Source organism: Salvia miltiorrhiza, chromosome 2, assembly GCF_028751815.1.
Source record: "Salvia miltiorrhiza cultivar Shanhuang (shh) chromosome 2, IMPLAD_Smil_shh, whole genome shotgun sequence".
In the NCBI taxonomy this organism is placed as follows: domain Eukaryota; kingdom Viridiplantae; phylum Streptophyta; class Magnoliopsida; order Lamiales; family Lamiaceae; genus Salvia; species Salvia miltiorrhiza.
The window spans coordinates 18774662-18790442 of record NC_080388.1 but is presented as its reverse complement, the minus strand read 5'-3'; the positions used below and the strand labels follow the sequence as shown (position 1 = coordinate 18790442).

Sequence of the window (15781 nt, the reverse complement as noted above, 5' to 3'; positions counted from 1 at the left end):
CCTTGGCATCCACATTTTTGCTCGGCTTCACAGCATATTGCTCTTCAAGCACCTCTCTTTTCATCAGCCTACGGGGGAATGGAGCTTTTGGGATGTACTCCCTAAGTGGAATAGGAGCCTTGTGTGGTTCCTCAATCAGAGATTCATGCTCCTTGCTCATCCTCATCTCTTTTGTAGACAAAGTGCCATCGAAAATAGCATTGCATTGGCCCTTAGGATTGACAGTAGTGTTGCTTGGGAATTGGCCCGGCTTGTGCTGCGCCGCCGCTTGGTTGGCAATCTGACCAACTTGATTCTCTAACATCTGTACCTGCTTAGATAATGCTGAGAAATTATTCTCCATGTTAGAGATTTTATTTCCAACATTCACCTCCATCCCAGTCATCTTCATGAGCATCTGCTTCATCATGTCCTCCATCGAATCCTTCTTTGGCTCATTGATGACTCCCCCACTAGAAACAGAAAATTCTGGTGGAGGTTGCACAGCATTGTTTGGGTTTCCATAGGAAAGATTTGGGTGCGGACGTGCTCCTGGCTGAAATTGCTGCTGACCCTGCTGAAATTGTGGACCTCTGCCATACATCTCTGGCTGTCCTCGCTGAAAATTCCCATAATTTCTGTCATTGATATAATTGACGTTTCCCAAGCCTGATGGGTCTATCACAGCTTGCTCATGACGTCCAACATTCAACTCACCAATTTTTGCAGTCAGCTCTGCCAGCTGTGTAGCCATCGCTGCCTGTTGAGTCACCATTGCTGCCATAGGGTCAGAACTAGACGCAGCTGCAGCCTTCTTCAATTGCATACGCTCAGATGGCCATTGGTAGCTCGTAGAAGCCATACTATCAATAATGCTCCATGCATCAGAGCTGCTTTTCTGGAGTAGAGAGCCACCTGCAGCTGTATCCATATGCATCCTTGTACGCTCCCCGCAGGCATTGTAGAACATGATCACTAGCGTACCTTCATCAAAACCATGACCTGGGCACTTTCTGAGCTTCTCCTGGTATCGCTCCCAAGTCTCCGCTAGCTTCTCTCCCTCGAACTGTTGAAACTGCACGATGTCCATCTTTAATTTCAACGTAAGACCAGGCGGATGAAATTTGCGTAGGAACGCATGAGCTAAGTCCTCCCACGTGATGTTCTCTCCCAGCTGCAGCGTATGATACCACGACTTCGCCTTATCCCGCAGTGAGAAGGGAAAAAGACGAAGACGGATAATGTCATCAGGGACACCATTCATCTTCACCGTGCTACACAGCTCCAGGAAATGCGCCAGGTGCGCATTAGGATCCTCGATCGCTTGTCCACCATATTGGTTCTGTTGGACCATCGTGATCAATCCCGTTTTCAGCTCAAAATTGTTAACGTTCACTCTTGGGGGCTCCTGGTACACATACTGTGGTATGAACGCTTCATTGATGGCTGGTTGCTTTTGAGCCTCTCTCGTTTCCTGTGCATCAAGCAGCTGCTTCAACTGCTCTTGTAGAGCTCGAATTTGGATTTGCTCTGGAGTAGCCATCATTCCTGTCTCAACTTGATCGTTCTGCTTCTTTAGGTTGCGCAAGGTTTTATTGATTTCAGGGTCAAACTCAAAGAGAGGATTTCCGTGAGATCGTGTGTTCATATGCAACCTACAGAAACAGCAAAAAGATCAGAAAAGAAAAAAAAAAAAAAAAAAAAAAAAAAAAAACTTGCAGTACTATAAGGTCCTATTGGAAATATTAAAGCAAAATCTAAACAGTCCCCGGCAACGGCGCCAAAAAGTTGATCACTATTTTATTAGCAACAAAAATACCGCAACTAACACGGTGTAATCGTAGTATAAACAGCAATCGGATATCGTATCCACAGGGACTGTAAAACGAAATCACTCTATCTATTTCCTACACAAACTCTCACAGTATGCAAGTGAAACGATTATGAAGGTGAATTAAGAACTAAGATTAACTAAATAAAACTAAAGAGCATAAAAACTATGATGATTAACTCAAATATAAGAAAACTCTGACCCTAGGGATGTATTTTCACTAATTAACTATATGCACTCAACCTATTGATTCAATTACCAATTTTAATCCAATCCTGATGAAAGATCACTATATTATTCACAAGCGTCTCTAACGACCACCTATGAACGTAGATTAATTAATCCCTTTTCGCATTCAAGACTCCAAGGAATAAATTAACTCCCAATAGCACATAAAGAATAGCTTCCTATAGCTTCACCTGTCGCATTCAAGACTCAAGGCTAACACTATATCATGCATTCCTGAATCAGCTGAACAATTATCGCATTCAAGACTCAAACTGAACAGCTAGACATGTAAATTATTGATCAGGTAATTCACAAGAAAACAGGCACCAGGAATCATGAATCACAAGTTGGAGGGCAAATTGATATCAATAAATCATACACATATAATTAATCAGCTATGTACAAACCCTAGGTTCAGATTAAAAGAACTAGCCAAACATAATAAAAGAAAGCAAAAACATAATTAATGAGAACGCAATTGAAAGAACTGAATTAAATAAAACTCTGAATAAAATAATTGTAGCGGCTTGAATCTTCAATCTTGTGGAAATCCAATCCAAACTGTAAAAACTGGAAAGCAATAATAATCTAAAGCTATGAAACTGAGAAAATAAAGTTTTGGACTGAAAAACTAAAGCTGGGAACCCTAAATAGGTCAAAAGAGGACCTATTTATAGTATCAGGGTAAAATACAGAGTTTGAGCTCGAAAATAACTTGAAAAATCGTAAAAACGCGGAAGGAAACGGAAACACGCCTAAAAACGGCGACCCGTTCGGCGGTCGCCGAACTGGTCGCCGAAAATGGCCTAAAAATCCTCCAAAAACGGCGATCGCCGTTTTTCTTCCTCAAGGCCAAAATCTGAACAGGGAAAACGGCGACCCGTTCGGCGGTCGCCGTTTTGGTCGCCGATTTTGCTCATAAAATCTCCAAAATTCGGCGATCGCCGTTTATGTCGCCGAATTTTGACTGCTGCGCGCGACGTTTTTGTTTCGGCCATAACTTTCTCGTCCGAACTCCGATTTATGATCCGTTTGCGCTCACGAACTCGTATCGAGACGATCTACAACTTCTATTTCAGAACATTGTTCCAAATTCGAACTCAATAAATCTGCAAATTCCTTCAAAGTTCGAGTAAGAATCATGTTTCACAAGATAAAGCAAATTAAGCACAAAACAATCATCCAACACTCAATTTCCTATAAAATTAACATCATATGAATATTAAAAACCATGGAAATATGAGTGTTATCAGTGATGAATCAACCGTAGATCTTGATGATCTAAGGGCTGAAAATGGTTCATAATTTATATTTTAAGAAGCGTTCTTATTTTAGCCTTCCCCTATATATATATATTGGTGAAGCACGGAATCACCAACACCTAAACTAGAAATTAGAAAGCGATAAATGACACACGAATTTACGTGGTTCGGCCATCAAGACCTACGTCCACGGGAGGTTCTTTCTTCGTTTCACTATACTTTGAGAGAGGGTTACATATTACAGGTGTGTTGCTTGAATGAGTTCATCCCCTAGTTTTCCAATAGATGTGCTATTTATAGTTTGTGAGCAAACCCTAATTCTAAAAGCCCACTCATCTAGTCAATTGGGCCCAAAACTCAGTACAATGATCTTATTCCCGAAGTTGAACTATCATACGTAGCTGCGCAGGAAAGGCACTTTGGTGACGCTGCTCTGACTGCGCAGCGCTGCCGCGCTACTTTGGTCTGCGCTGCTCTGCTCTGGTCTGCGCTGCTCTGCTCTGGTCTGGCTGCGCGGCTGCACGGGAAAGCTACTTGGCTGCGCAGGAAGGCACCTTGGCTGCGTGGGAAGGTTTCTGTGTGCAATCATTCTTCACTCCATCTACTTAGGTTGATTTCTTACTCTTTTATCCAAGATATCCGATCGTACCTGCGCTGTTAGTTTCTGTAATAATAATAATAATAGTAATAATAAGGTAAAATAGGCTTAGATTGCTAAGCACAGCGCTGATGGGAATTACAGTCCTCATCAGCTACTCCCCCCTAGTCTAGTTGAACAGCGTTCTCTTTGTTCAACTAGTGGTGTGTGGTGTGAAGTCAGCGCTGTGCTGCTCTCCCGTGTCAATTAAGCATACACGATTCCCTGCGACTTATTAGACAAGAACTGTCAATCTTTGCAAAAATGATAAAGACAAAGTATTTTAATGCTGGAAATAAGCTGAGATAAAAGAGATAGCAATTATTCCTTTTGATTCGTCGAACATCATTAAAGATAATAAGGGCTTAGATAACATATGCTGGGAAGACTCAAGTGATCTGCGTTGACAACCTCGCGCTGACTGCGCTGCACCGACTGCGCTGACAACTCCGCGCTGACTGCGCTGCACTACCTGCACTGACAAAGATGATACACTCCCGCAACGCGGCCCTTAAGATAGTACCTCTCCGCAACGCGGCCCTTAAGATGGTACATTTCCGCAACGCGGCCCTTAAGATGGTACATTTCCGCAGCGCGGCCCTTAAGATGGTACATTTCCGCAACGCGGCCCTTAAGATGGTACACCCCTCCGCAACGCGGCCATTAAGATGGTACATTTCCGCAACGCGGCCCTTAAGATGGTACACCCCTGTCTAACTTTCGCGGCTTACGATATTCCTGCGCGGAGCATAGACAATCAAAGAACCCTGTCTAACTTTCGCGGCTTACGATATTCCTGCGCGGAGCATAGACATTCTGAACTGACAACGGCTCGGACATTCTGCGCTGAAAACTACTGAGATAACTGAGATAGCTGCGCTGAGATAAATGTCCTGACTGCGCTGAGATAACTGCGTTGAGGTAGCTGCCCTGAGGTAGCTGAGATAACTAGGTAGCTGCTCTGAGATAGCTGAGATAGCTGCCCTGACAGTGCTGAGATAGCTGCGCTGAGGTAGCTGCCCTGAGGTAGCTAAGATAACTGAGATAGCTGCGCTGAGATAACTGCGCAGTGGTAGCTGAGATAAATATCCTGACTGCGCTGAGAAGACCCAAATTCTGCTTAAGGCTTTCCCCTCCGAAGCGTGGCTGAATTGCCACTAAAGCTCATTTTCTGCCGAAGCAGGTTTTCCAGCATTGTTAACCATTACTGATGTGCTGTAAATTTTCAAGAAAAATACAGATGGCAACATATACCCTATTTTCAAGAAAAATACAGATGGCAACATATACCCTACTCCCTCCCTCTTGGTAACACGTGCATGATTAAAATAAACATGTTATGTGTATGCTTGTGATTGGTGTTCCTACTTGTGATGCTAGTGACAGGGCTAGTATGACTCTATGGTCCCAAAGTATGTTATCCAAATTATGTTCCAAGCCCTTAGCACATATGCAGAAGATGTGCAGCTTCGTATACTTAGTCAATTCATATTTCAACCCTAGGCACATATGCAGAAGTTGTGCAGCTTCGTATACTTAGTCAATTCATATTTCAACCTTAGGCACATATGCAGAAGTTGTGCAGCTTCAAAGACATAATATCAAATTCACAAATCCCTTCAAGAGATAATATAAATCATGATTTTTCTCAAGTGGTAAAGTATAACATTTCCCAAATCCTAATCATGCTTTCATGCTTCGATAAAATGTTCTAAGATCATGTAGTGAGAAATTATAGGTCTGCGAAGTACCTGGATCACCACTAGTTAGTGGGTTACCTTCGTTACATTACGACTATTATATTCTGCGCTGAGATAATGTAGAGTTCCTGCGCTGCATCAGCATACTGCATCAGTGTAGTTAATGAGCTGCCCTCTCCTTCCCTGCGTTGCCTCGGCGCGGCTAATGAGCTACCCTTCTCCCTTCTCCCTGCGCTGCGCAGCATATTCCTTCGTTTCGCTGAGAATTCCCAAGCAACGCTGCAACCCGGCGACCTTTTACTGCGCTAAATAATGATGCTGAGTCAGCGTGGGAAACTGACAGCCTATTCCTGTGCTTCTTGTGATACTGGAAAACCTCTTCGTATCAAGACTTTAATAAAGCCCGCAGGCTGGAGTGCCGTAACAGCCAAATTGAAGACTTGTCCAATATGACACTTGGAAGTTCAACAAGCTCCTAGCTCCAACACCAGCTCTGCTCTGAGATTATAGAAAAAACATAAAACAACGCTGCCACATCAATTTCCCATAATTTAGATAACTTGAGTGTAAATTTCAGTTCAAAAATTTAGATAATGTGTTCCTGAATAAATCGATGTCAGTAAGTAAATTAGTGAGGTCAAGGTAGTTCAATTTAATTCCAAGAAATCCACAAAGTATTTCCAAAATAATGCAAGTCACAATAAATAATTCACCATCCATGAAACATTGCTTCATCAATTTAGAGCGGAATTAGCACTGCTGTATAAGCGAAGTCCCATCTGACACCATGTTATGTCCCTATCCCGACCAATTAAACCAATATTCAAGTGTTCAAATCAATACTAGCTATGATACCTAGCAGAAGAAACATGATTGATTCCCAAGAGTTCAATAAAGTGAAGAGAAATAGATAACTTAGCTTTTCTTGTCGTTAAGGACGCCATGGATGTTATCCGGGCTATCATGAATGCCCTTGCCGCTGAGGCTTCGTCGAAACCAAATCTCTTTGAATCAATGCTGAACATATAGCTGCGACCATGGATATTATTTTCGCAGGATTCTCCATCAATATCTCCAATTCAACGCAGTAAAGGGAGACAAATGACTCAGCTTTTGTTTCTGTTTTTACACGAGATCCGGACTGAATTCATCCCTGACTCGAATCTTTGTAAATAAATAGCTAGCAACTAGAAACCAGGTCTTCGATAGAATCACTAGGCTCTCTTAATAATTCTCTTAAGCACTCGAGTTTTACTTGATATTCCTTGCACAAAAATCAAACAACGAAAAGAGAGATTACAAGCAAAACAAGCGATTGAGGTTATAGAATTGATTTCAGTATGAAAATAATTTGAAAAACACTAACAAATGAATGCACTTCCCAACAAATTGATTTGTGAATGTGCTTATCTCCCAATCATCATTGATCTTATTCCAATAATCACGCAAACAAATTCAGTAGATCATCAGGTTTCATCAACTCAAGAATTAAATGAAACCCCCAACACAACATGCTTCGATTCTTAGAGATTCAGGGAATGGAATTGATAATTTCATACTACTGACATAGCAAGCCATACATTGAGTAAAGGAACAAATCACAGGCATAATTCTATAGCACGATCTGCCAGGAACAAAGTTAAGCTTTGTCCTAGGAGACTAAACAAATTCTAAAGTACCCAAAATACAAAGTATAGTCAATCGAAGGAGAGCATCTCCACATAATTATTTTCTCTTAACCAAGCTCGAAAAGATCTATAGGCATATGACCGGGTAGTTATGAGATCATAGTATATATTCAGGAAATCTTCAGCAATTCAAAATAACTCCCAACAGCAAGCGCTCCACAAATTAAGTAAGGGTGTTCAATAGAAACATGCCATTCTATGCCGTCTTCCACAATGTACATGACCCACAAACAATAAACGTTAAACATAGCATCAAAGGAATTTGAGAAACTGTAACTTAGCTGTAAATTAATCTCGGAATGTTCAAACTCGTTGGCCTTCAGGGCTCTATTTTTGTGATTCCCAAATTTCCAACCTCGGATCCCGATGGCTTGTTGGACCCCTTTGGGGAAAGAATTACATACGTCTTGCGGTACCAGCTTCATGCTCTGTTATTCAGATTCCCACCCTCAAGTAAAAATTCCAAAAGAAAAATATTAGCAATAATTATCAAGGAAACATTAGTAATGCTAAATTGAGCAACAGACCCAGCGAAAATCTGCCTCTACGGCCAAAGATTAACCAAATCCTGGTGAAAGAAATTAGCAGCAGAAATAAAAGTTAAAAGAGAGAAAAAAGGAAAGGATCTGCGCCGGAATTCAGATGCTAAGAGCTGCGCTGGAGCTTCTCCTCAATCGCGCGACTGAGGCTGCCCTCTGGTGCGTCTCCATGAACCCATGAACCTGCGCTGAATATTGAGAATTTCTTCCCGGGCTGAGCAGCAAGACTAAATCTTCCTTGTGAACCTGTACTGCCTCGAAGACTACCGTACTGCGCTGCCCTCGAGGATTACTGCCATGCCTGCGCTGCCCTCAAAGGCCCTCGCCTGCGCTGCCCTCTTCAGCGCTGAGCTGAGATCAAAGCCAAATCATAACCAACCAATAAACTCAAATTCAATCACCAAAATTCAAATAAGGCCCCACGAACATCAAAACCAAATCATGAAGAGTTAATTTAAATGCCCCATAATAACTCAATCATGCACATAAAGGCATATATCTCCACGGTCTTATCCCAACAATTGTAATGTTCAATTCCATAATTCAAAATAGCAATAAATCTAAGCTAATGATCTTAAAATACCAAAGAATACCCAAATATCAAAATATCCTCAATCTTTAGATCAATATCAGAACGCACATTGAAATTCTTCTCGCATCTCAACAGAGCTCTTACTCAACACCAGTAAGCAATCACAAAAGGAAATTTCTTATGAGACTAAGAAAAATTTAATTCATGGCAAAAACGTCATTGCTCCATGGAATTGAAAACCATCAACACAATTAAGATAAAAGTATAAATAAAGGCTCAAGCCAGTGAATCAAGAACTTATCTTCTTCTTTAGACGATGTTCATCTGGCCTGAAAGCTCTATCGTCGGCCGTTCAACATTGCCTTTGACAAATTAGCGTCCCAAATGTGTTGAGCTTTGAATTTCTGTCTCGCAGCAGCGATCGTAGCCCCCTCCGGTCATCCAACCGGAGGCAAAAGCAGGACAACCGGGGAACGAACTCAACAGCTTGGGTATCCCCCTCTAATCGCTGAACTTTTCTTCCATCGCCGGATGAGACACTGACAATGAATCGATTTTACAGCAGTGGTTGCTCGCCGATCTTAAGATTTCCAAGATCCCTCATTCTTCCCCAGTTCCCCTTTTCGTTTTTCCTTATCAAATTAAAACCCTCGCCAGTGCGATTCTGGAGGAAATCGGCCTGGTTCCGACAAGGATCGAGTTGCCCTCCCCCCAAGTCAGAGCACCATTGGAGTTTCTACAAGAGAAAGAGTATGATTAGCAGCAGAGACAAAACTTAAAAGAGAGAAATAGAGAAATGGCCATGATCGTGGGAGCTTTTCCCCGGAGCTACGCTAGAATTCAGGTGCCAAGAGTTCAGAAATGTCGGCCGCCTCAGGAGGCACGGCGGAGGCCGCCGGAGTTTTCTTCGCTGACGTCGCTCAGGCCGCCAGAGTTTTCTTCCCTGACGTCGCTGGTTCAATTCTGTCTTTTTCCCGGCGTGATTTGAGATGGAAATCTGAGAACCCAGATTGAAAGGGGGCGATACGGGTGACTCAGATCAAAATTTGAGGTGAAGATAAGGCCGGTGGAGATAGTTGTGGCAGCTAGCAGCCGGTGTTGCTTGTACACCAGGCGGCGATGATATAGACCGGCGATTTGCTCGCCTGACATGCGATATCTGGGAGGTGGCAATTTTTGCGGCAGCGGAGCCTGCTGCTGGTCGGAGCTTAGCGAAATTGTTGAGGAAGAGGGGCGATGGCCATGACTTTTCCCCAGCTCAGATCCGATTTCCCGTTTCCCGATATGATATCTCCCTCCTCGCCGGAATCTAGAAAACAAAAGACCCAAACCCAATCGATGAACAGTAACGAGTAGTAACCCAGATCCCTAATTTTCCCCAAAAATTTTCGATGAACAGTAATCAGTGATGAACAGTAACCGGAAAACAATGAATCTCACGCCTTAGCTCAATTTCCCACAGACGGCGCCAGTTGGTGAAGCACGGAATCACCAACACCTAAACTAGAAATTAGAAAGCGATAAATGACACACGAATTTACGTGGTTCGGCCATCAAGACCTACATCCACGGGAGGTTCTTTCTTCGTTTCACTATACTTTGAGAGAGGGTTACATATTACAGGTGTGTTGCTTGAATGAGTTCATCCCCTAGTTTTCCAATAGATGTGCTATTTATAGTTTGTGAGCAAACCCTAATTCTAAAAGCCCACTCATCTAGTCAATTGGGCCCAAAACTCAGTACAATGGTCTTATTCCCGAAGTTGAACTATCATACGTAGCTGCGCAGGAAAGGCACTTTGGTGACGCTGCTCTGACTGCGCAGCGCTGCCGCGCTACTTTGGTCTGCGCTGCTCTGCTCTGGTCTGCGCTGCTCTGCTCTGGTCTGGCTGCGCGGCTGCACGGGAAAGCTACTTGGCTGCGCAGGAAGGCACCTTGGCTGCGTGGGAAGGTTTCTGTGTGCAATCATTCTTCACTCCATCTACTTAGGTTGATTTCTTACTCTTTTATCCAAGATATCCGATCGTACCTGCGCTGTTAGTTTCTGTAATAATAATAATAATAGTAATAATAAGGTAAAATAGGCTTAGATTGCTAGGCACAGCGCTGATGGGAATTACAGTCCTCATCATATATATATATATATATATGGGTTGCGCTAAAATAAGACTCAATCTTATGCTATAAAATAAGACTTAATCTCCACTCTTGATATCAACTGTAATGGACGGCCAGATCATTTCGGATAGGTGTTAGCCGATTTATACTATAAGGTTAATAAGGTAAATACAATTCCCTTAATTAATATGAATCCCACGATTTGTGGGATCACGTCTTCCATATATCTTCATGGTGGATGATTTTTTTTTGTGCGTTATTATTTCCATGAATAAATTTATATGCGTATTTCCCTTAATTAATATGCATATTCTTAATCTACACTTGTGAATATATTTAACAAACATGTATGATTTTTTTACAAACCACACATCGCTTTTTTACCAACTATTATTTCCATGAATTTTTTATATTTGCCGAATGCATATTTTATTACTACATGTAACAATATTTTATTATTCCTTTTAGTATGCTTGTGTGAATATTTTGCGTAAACATACATGCATATTTACAGTTGGTTTGACGATTTTTTCTCATATCATTTTAATCTGCATTTTAATTTTCATCTGCATATCCGAATATTTTGTAATGTTTTACGTATGACTATTTTATATTAGAATTTTAAGTCCTCTAACAATTTTAATATTTTATTTCTATTTAATCATAATTTAATCATGTCGTTTTAATATTTTAGTTATGCATTTAGTTTAGTTTGATTTTTTCACAATTTTTTCCCTTGAATATAAACTTCAATACATTAGCATCAAAAGTAAGTTTATATGCAATTGAAGAATTTTTAAATGTTGCTGAACGAATTTTTTTCGTATGCATATTTAAATATTTTGTAATACTCTAGGTTTATATCTTATGCATTTTATTTATTCATCATTGTATGATAATTTTTTTATACCTACATGAATATTTTTGATCCTTCGTATGGTTTATCCAACAAGTTTTGGGAGGTTTGATCCATAAGCCCCTTAAGTTAACAGTTGGTCTTCTTGAATTTTTTAACTTTTCATGCATGTATTTTTTACATATTCTTGTATGCACGTATTTCTTGAATTTTAGTAATAGATCACGCTTCAGAATCGGAGTATATTGAACAAAAGATTTGGAAGGTCAAACCGAGAAGATTTGTGTTGAAATTATATGTCAAAATTACCCTTTAATGTATTCCGATTCTGCATAAAAAGAAATGATAAATGAATTTAATCATTTTTAAAAATTAAAATCCAACCGTCCATCCTATAAATCCTACGGTTGTGATGAAGTCTTATCTTATATACTAAGGGGAGTCCATTGAATAGCGCTACCCATATATATATATATATATATATATATATATATATATATATATATATATATATTATCGTGAATTGTCTTTTATTCTTTCATCGTGATACCCCAATTTTCATTGTAGGAAGATGCTATTGATTTACAACATATTCGATTTAGAGCTAATACATGAAATTAGCCATTTTTATATAGTAAATTTAAAAATTAGCCTATCAAATAAATTTTGTAAAAATTATCTACTTTTTGTGTAAAAGTATAAAAGTACTCCTAACATTAAAATTAAAAAATTACTCATACTATCCCCTCTCTCTCTATATTATTTTTTCGCCAACGAGGCTGCTAACCTTATCATCGCAAAACAGCTGCTCGGCGGCGACCAAGATATATCTCTCCCCTCAATCTTTGCTAGCTTCGTGAATCATGTGTAGGAATATTAAATTGAATTAATGCTCCGTTTGCCCGATGATCATTTCTTGGATTATTATTAATTTATCATACAACGATTAATCCTAACATGCTCCTATCAATTTAATTGTTGCACGTTGGAGTTGGGATTACTTACTTGAGAAGCGTACGCAAAGACTGTCGATGATCGAATCGAATGACTCCAGTTCTGATCTTCTGAACTGTATCCCGCTCAGCTTTCACCGTTGGATGGACAACGATCTATGAAAGTCCCAAGGCAGAAAAGCTTCTCACGTGTGTGGCGCCTATTCTGCTCTCTCAAACCCTAAATAATTAGTGTGTGTGTTTTCCTGAGAGCAGACAGCTGTATTTAAATAATTAAATACATAGAGGGGGCGCCAGTTTCTAGTGAGGAGCGACTTCTGCTCCTTCTAGGGCTAGGAGACATTGGGCCAGTCCAGGGACCAGATACAAGGAATAAAGATGGGCCTCAAATAAATTAATTCTTCATGGTCAGCCCAGACCATAATTAATTTATAAATATTAGTTCATTCCACTAGAGAACCAATATTGACTTACCCCTTTATTGCCGATGATGAGTCGGGGCTTGTATTTAGACTTATTAAATCCCCGTATTTAAAATATCCGACATCCATTAATTAATTAGAGCTCTGACAGCTTAAATTAATTAATCTCTTTGTAATCCTTAAGCAGTACCACTCAAACCTTATTATTGCGCCTGAACTTAATCAATATGTAGGGTTTAGCACAATAAACCTTATTGAGTTCCTTAAGGGGATGTCATTATCCTATGTCGGATACGGGTACTAATACAAATAATCGAATATCATATATTAACCGCTATCACCCAAGATACAGAGTACTCAAGTTACTATATAACTCTCACTCATAGTAAATCAAAGTGATACACGAATTAACATATATATCTGAAATCCTATTAGTATTAAGATTTTATTAAGTCACCGAGATCTTGATTCTTCACTTAAGTCAGATAGAAGAATACATCTCACTGTGGTCCTATCAATACGTTATGACGTACCAGTATAGACAAGTAGTCAAGACAAACTACTTCCATCTATACCGCAGCCTAAACCGATTACTCGTCCTAAGGTCATCTCGGTTGTGATCATATTATATCTCTTAAGGTTATTCCAATTATATGGTCTTCTGTGATCTACAACACATCATATAATCTACTTATATAGAGATAGAGAACATATATATGCAATCATGAATACAGACAGATAGGAGATTAAAATAGTGAACATAGGAATCATTGTATACAAGCATAAAAGGTTCTTGCTTTCAGTATACAAATCCAACAATCTCCCACTTATACCAAAGCAAACTTTTAGTATACAATGTGTCTAAATACTAGCTATTACACAATCACTTCACTTCTTCTCCCACTTATACTGAAAGTTTTCTCTAAGTGGGTGGCATCAACCGCAATCCCATTCCTCGAGCATGCTTCTCGTAGGCCTTTTGCGGCAAGCTCTTCGTGAAAGGGTCAGCTAAGTTCTCCAATGTATTAATCTTCTTAACCAGCACATCTCCTCTGTTTACGATTTCTCGTATGATGTGGTACTTTCTTTCTATGTGTTTGGTTTCCTTGTGGGTCCTTGGTTCCTTAGAATTTGCCACTGCACCCAAGTTATCACAATAAATTATGGTACTTTAGGCAAATTAGGTACCACTCCTAGATCCAAGAGGTAGTTCAGGAACCATACAGCCTCTTTAGTAGCTTCAGAAGCAGCTACATATTCGGCTTCCATGGTGGAGTCTGCAATGCACTTCTGCTTTGCACTCCGCCATGATACGGCTCCACCTCCCAAGGTAAACACATATCCAGAGGTAGATCTCTTCTCATCTCGGTCAACCTGGAAATCCGAATCGGTATAACCCAAAGGAGTTAGACTGTCTGATTGGTAAACTAGCCTATAATCTCGAGTCCTTTTCAGGTACTTGAGAATATGCTTTACCGCAGTCCAGTGTCCTAGTCCAGGGTTCGACTGATATCTTGCAACCATGCCAACGACATAGCAAATATTAGGTCTCGTGCAAAGCATTGCATACATGAGGCTACCTACAGCGGAAGCATATGGTACCTTCCTCATTTCCTCAACCTCACTATGCGTCTTAGGACCCAGAATGGAAGTGGGAGCACATAGCGATGGATTTCGTGACGAGTTTACCCAAGACGAATAGGGGTAGCACAGCTATTTGGGTAATAGTAGACCGTCTCACGAAGTGCGCTCTTTTTTTTATATATACCGATTCCAATTACCCATGGATCGGAGAAGCTAGCCCAATTGTACATCCGTGAGATTGTACGGCTACATGGAATACCAATATCCATTACTTCGGGTAGAGATTCAAAATTTACTTCTAGATTTTGGATCAGCTTGCAGAAAAAGTTGGGAATCAATGCTGCCATTGATCGAATTTACCTACAATAATAGTCATCAGGCGACCATTGATATAGCACCTTACGAGGCGCTTTATGGACGGAAGTGTAGATCGCCACTTTACTAGGATGAAGTGGGTGAGAGAGAGTTTTAGGACCAGACATGGTCGATGAGATGGTTGAGATAGTCCGCTAGATCAAAGGACGAATAAAGAAGGCACATGATAGACAGAGATCTTACGCCGTTTCACGCCAAACCGAGTTACGTTTTGAAATGGGAGACAAGGTCTTCCTAAAAGTATCTCCCACCAAGGGAAAACTACGTTTGATGTCAAGGGAAAGCTTAGATTCCGATTTATAGGATCGTATGAGATTCTAAAGAAGATAGGTCCAGTGGCCTATAAGTTGGCGTTACCGCCAAGTTTTGGAAACGTCCACAACGTTTTTCCACGTATCACCACTCAGGAAGTACGTTCACGATCCAAAGCATGTGATCCACTAAGGAGAGATGATCCTAAGCTTTTTTTTAGTAGAGATATGCAAATTTCGGGACAAAATTTTTGTTAAGAGGGGTAGGATGTAGTGACCCGCTCTTTCATCATTATTTTAATTACAGTATTGTGTGTTAAATTTTCTATCTGCCAGTAATTGAAGCGCTTTATGTTTTCATCTATGTTTATGAATTTCGTATTTTGGAGACAGAGTCACTACACTAGCAAGTATGCATTTATTTATCTTCGCGTGTTTAAGACCGCGATGAGAATCCTTGAGTCGATGAATTATTATTTTTCCGAGTTATAACCAACTTAGCTAAGTTGGGTTATTTATCAAGATGGAGTTTATTTCACATTGTTACTTAAGTCGTGAATTATTTCCGACTTTGAAGCTAATTAAATCTACGGATTTAATTTAAGTATTAGAATGACGAACGGATTGAATCTACGGATTTAATTTAGCATTTATCGATGTTAGCAAGCACGAAACTAGTATTTTAATACTGAGAGTGACCGACACTGAAGGATTTTATTTAGATCTTCTCTTAGATCACTTCACCACTCACGCCACCCAATCCCAACGCTTGCCAACGCTACAAGTAAAGAAAAGAAGGAAAATTCAAAAGGGGACAAGAACCATCA

General features: G+C 40.3%; 1 long non-coding RNA gene across 1 annotated transcript; it reads right to left on the bottom strand.

Moving 5' to 3' along the window:
- Positions 1 to 3679: 3679 nt before the first annotated feature.
- Positions 3680 to 9771, bottom strand: LOC131011465 (uncharacterized). The gene is made up of 3 exons (XR_009096937.1): positions 7853 to 9771; positions 5689 to 7753; positions 3680 to 5152 (listed from the first exon to the last, which is right to left on the bottom strand). It is a non-coding gene; the product is annotated as an uncharacterized LOC131011465 (long non-coding RNA).
- Between the last annotated feature and the right edge of the window lie 6010 nt (positions 9772 to 15781).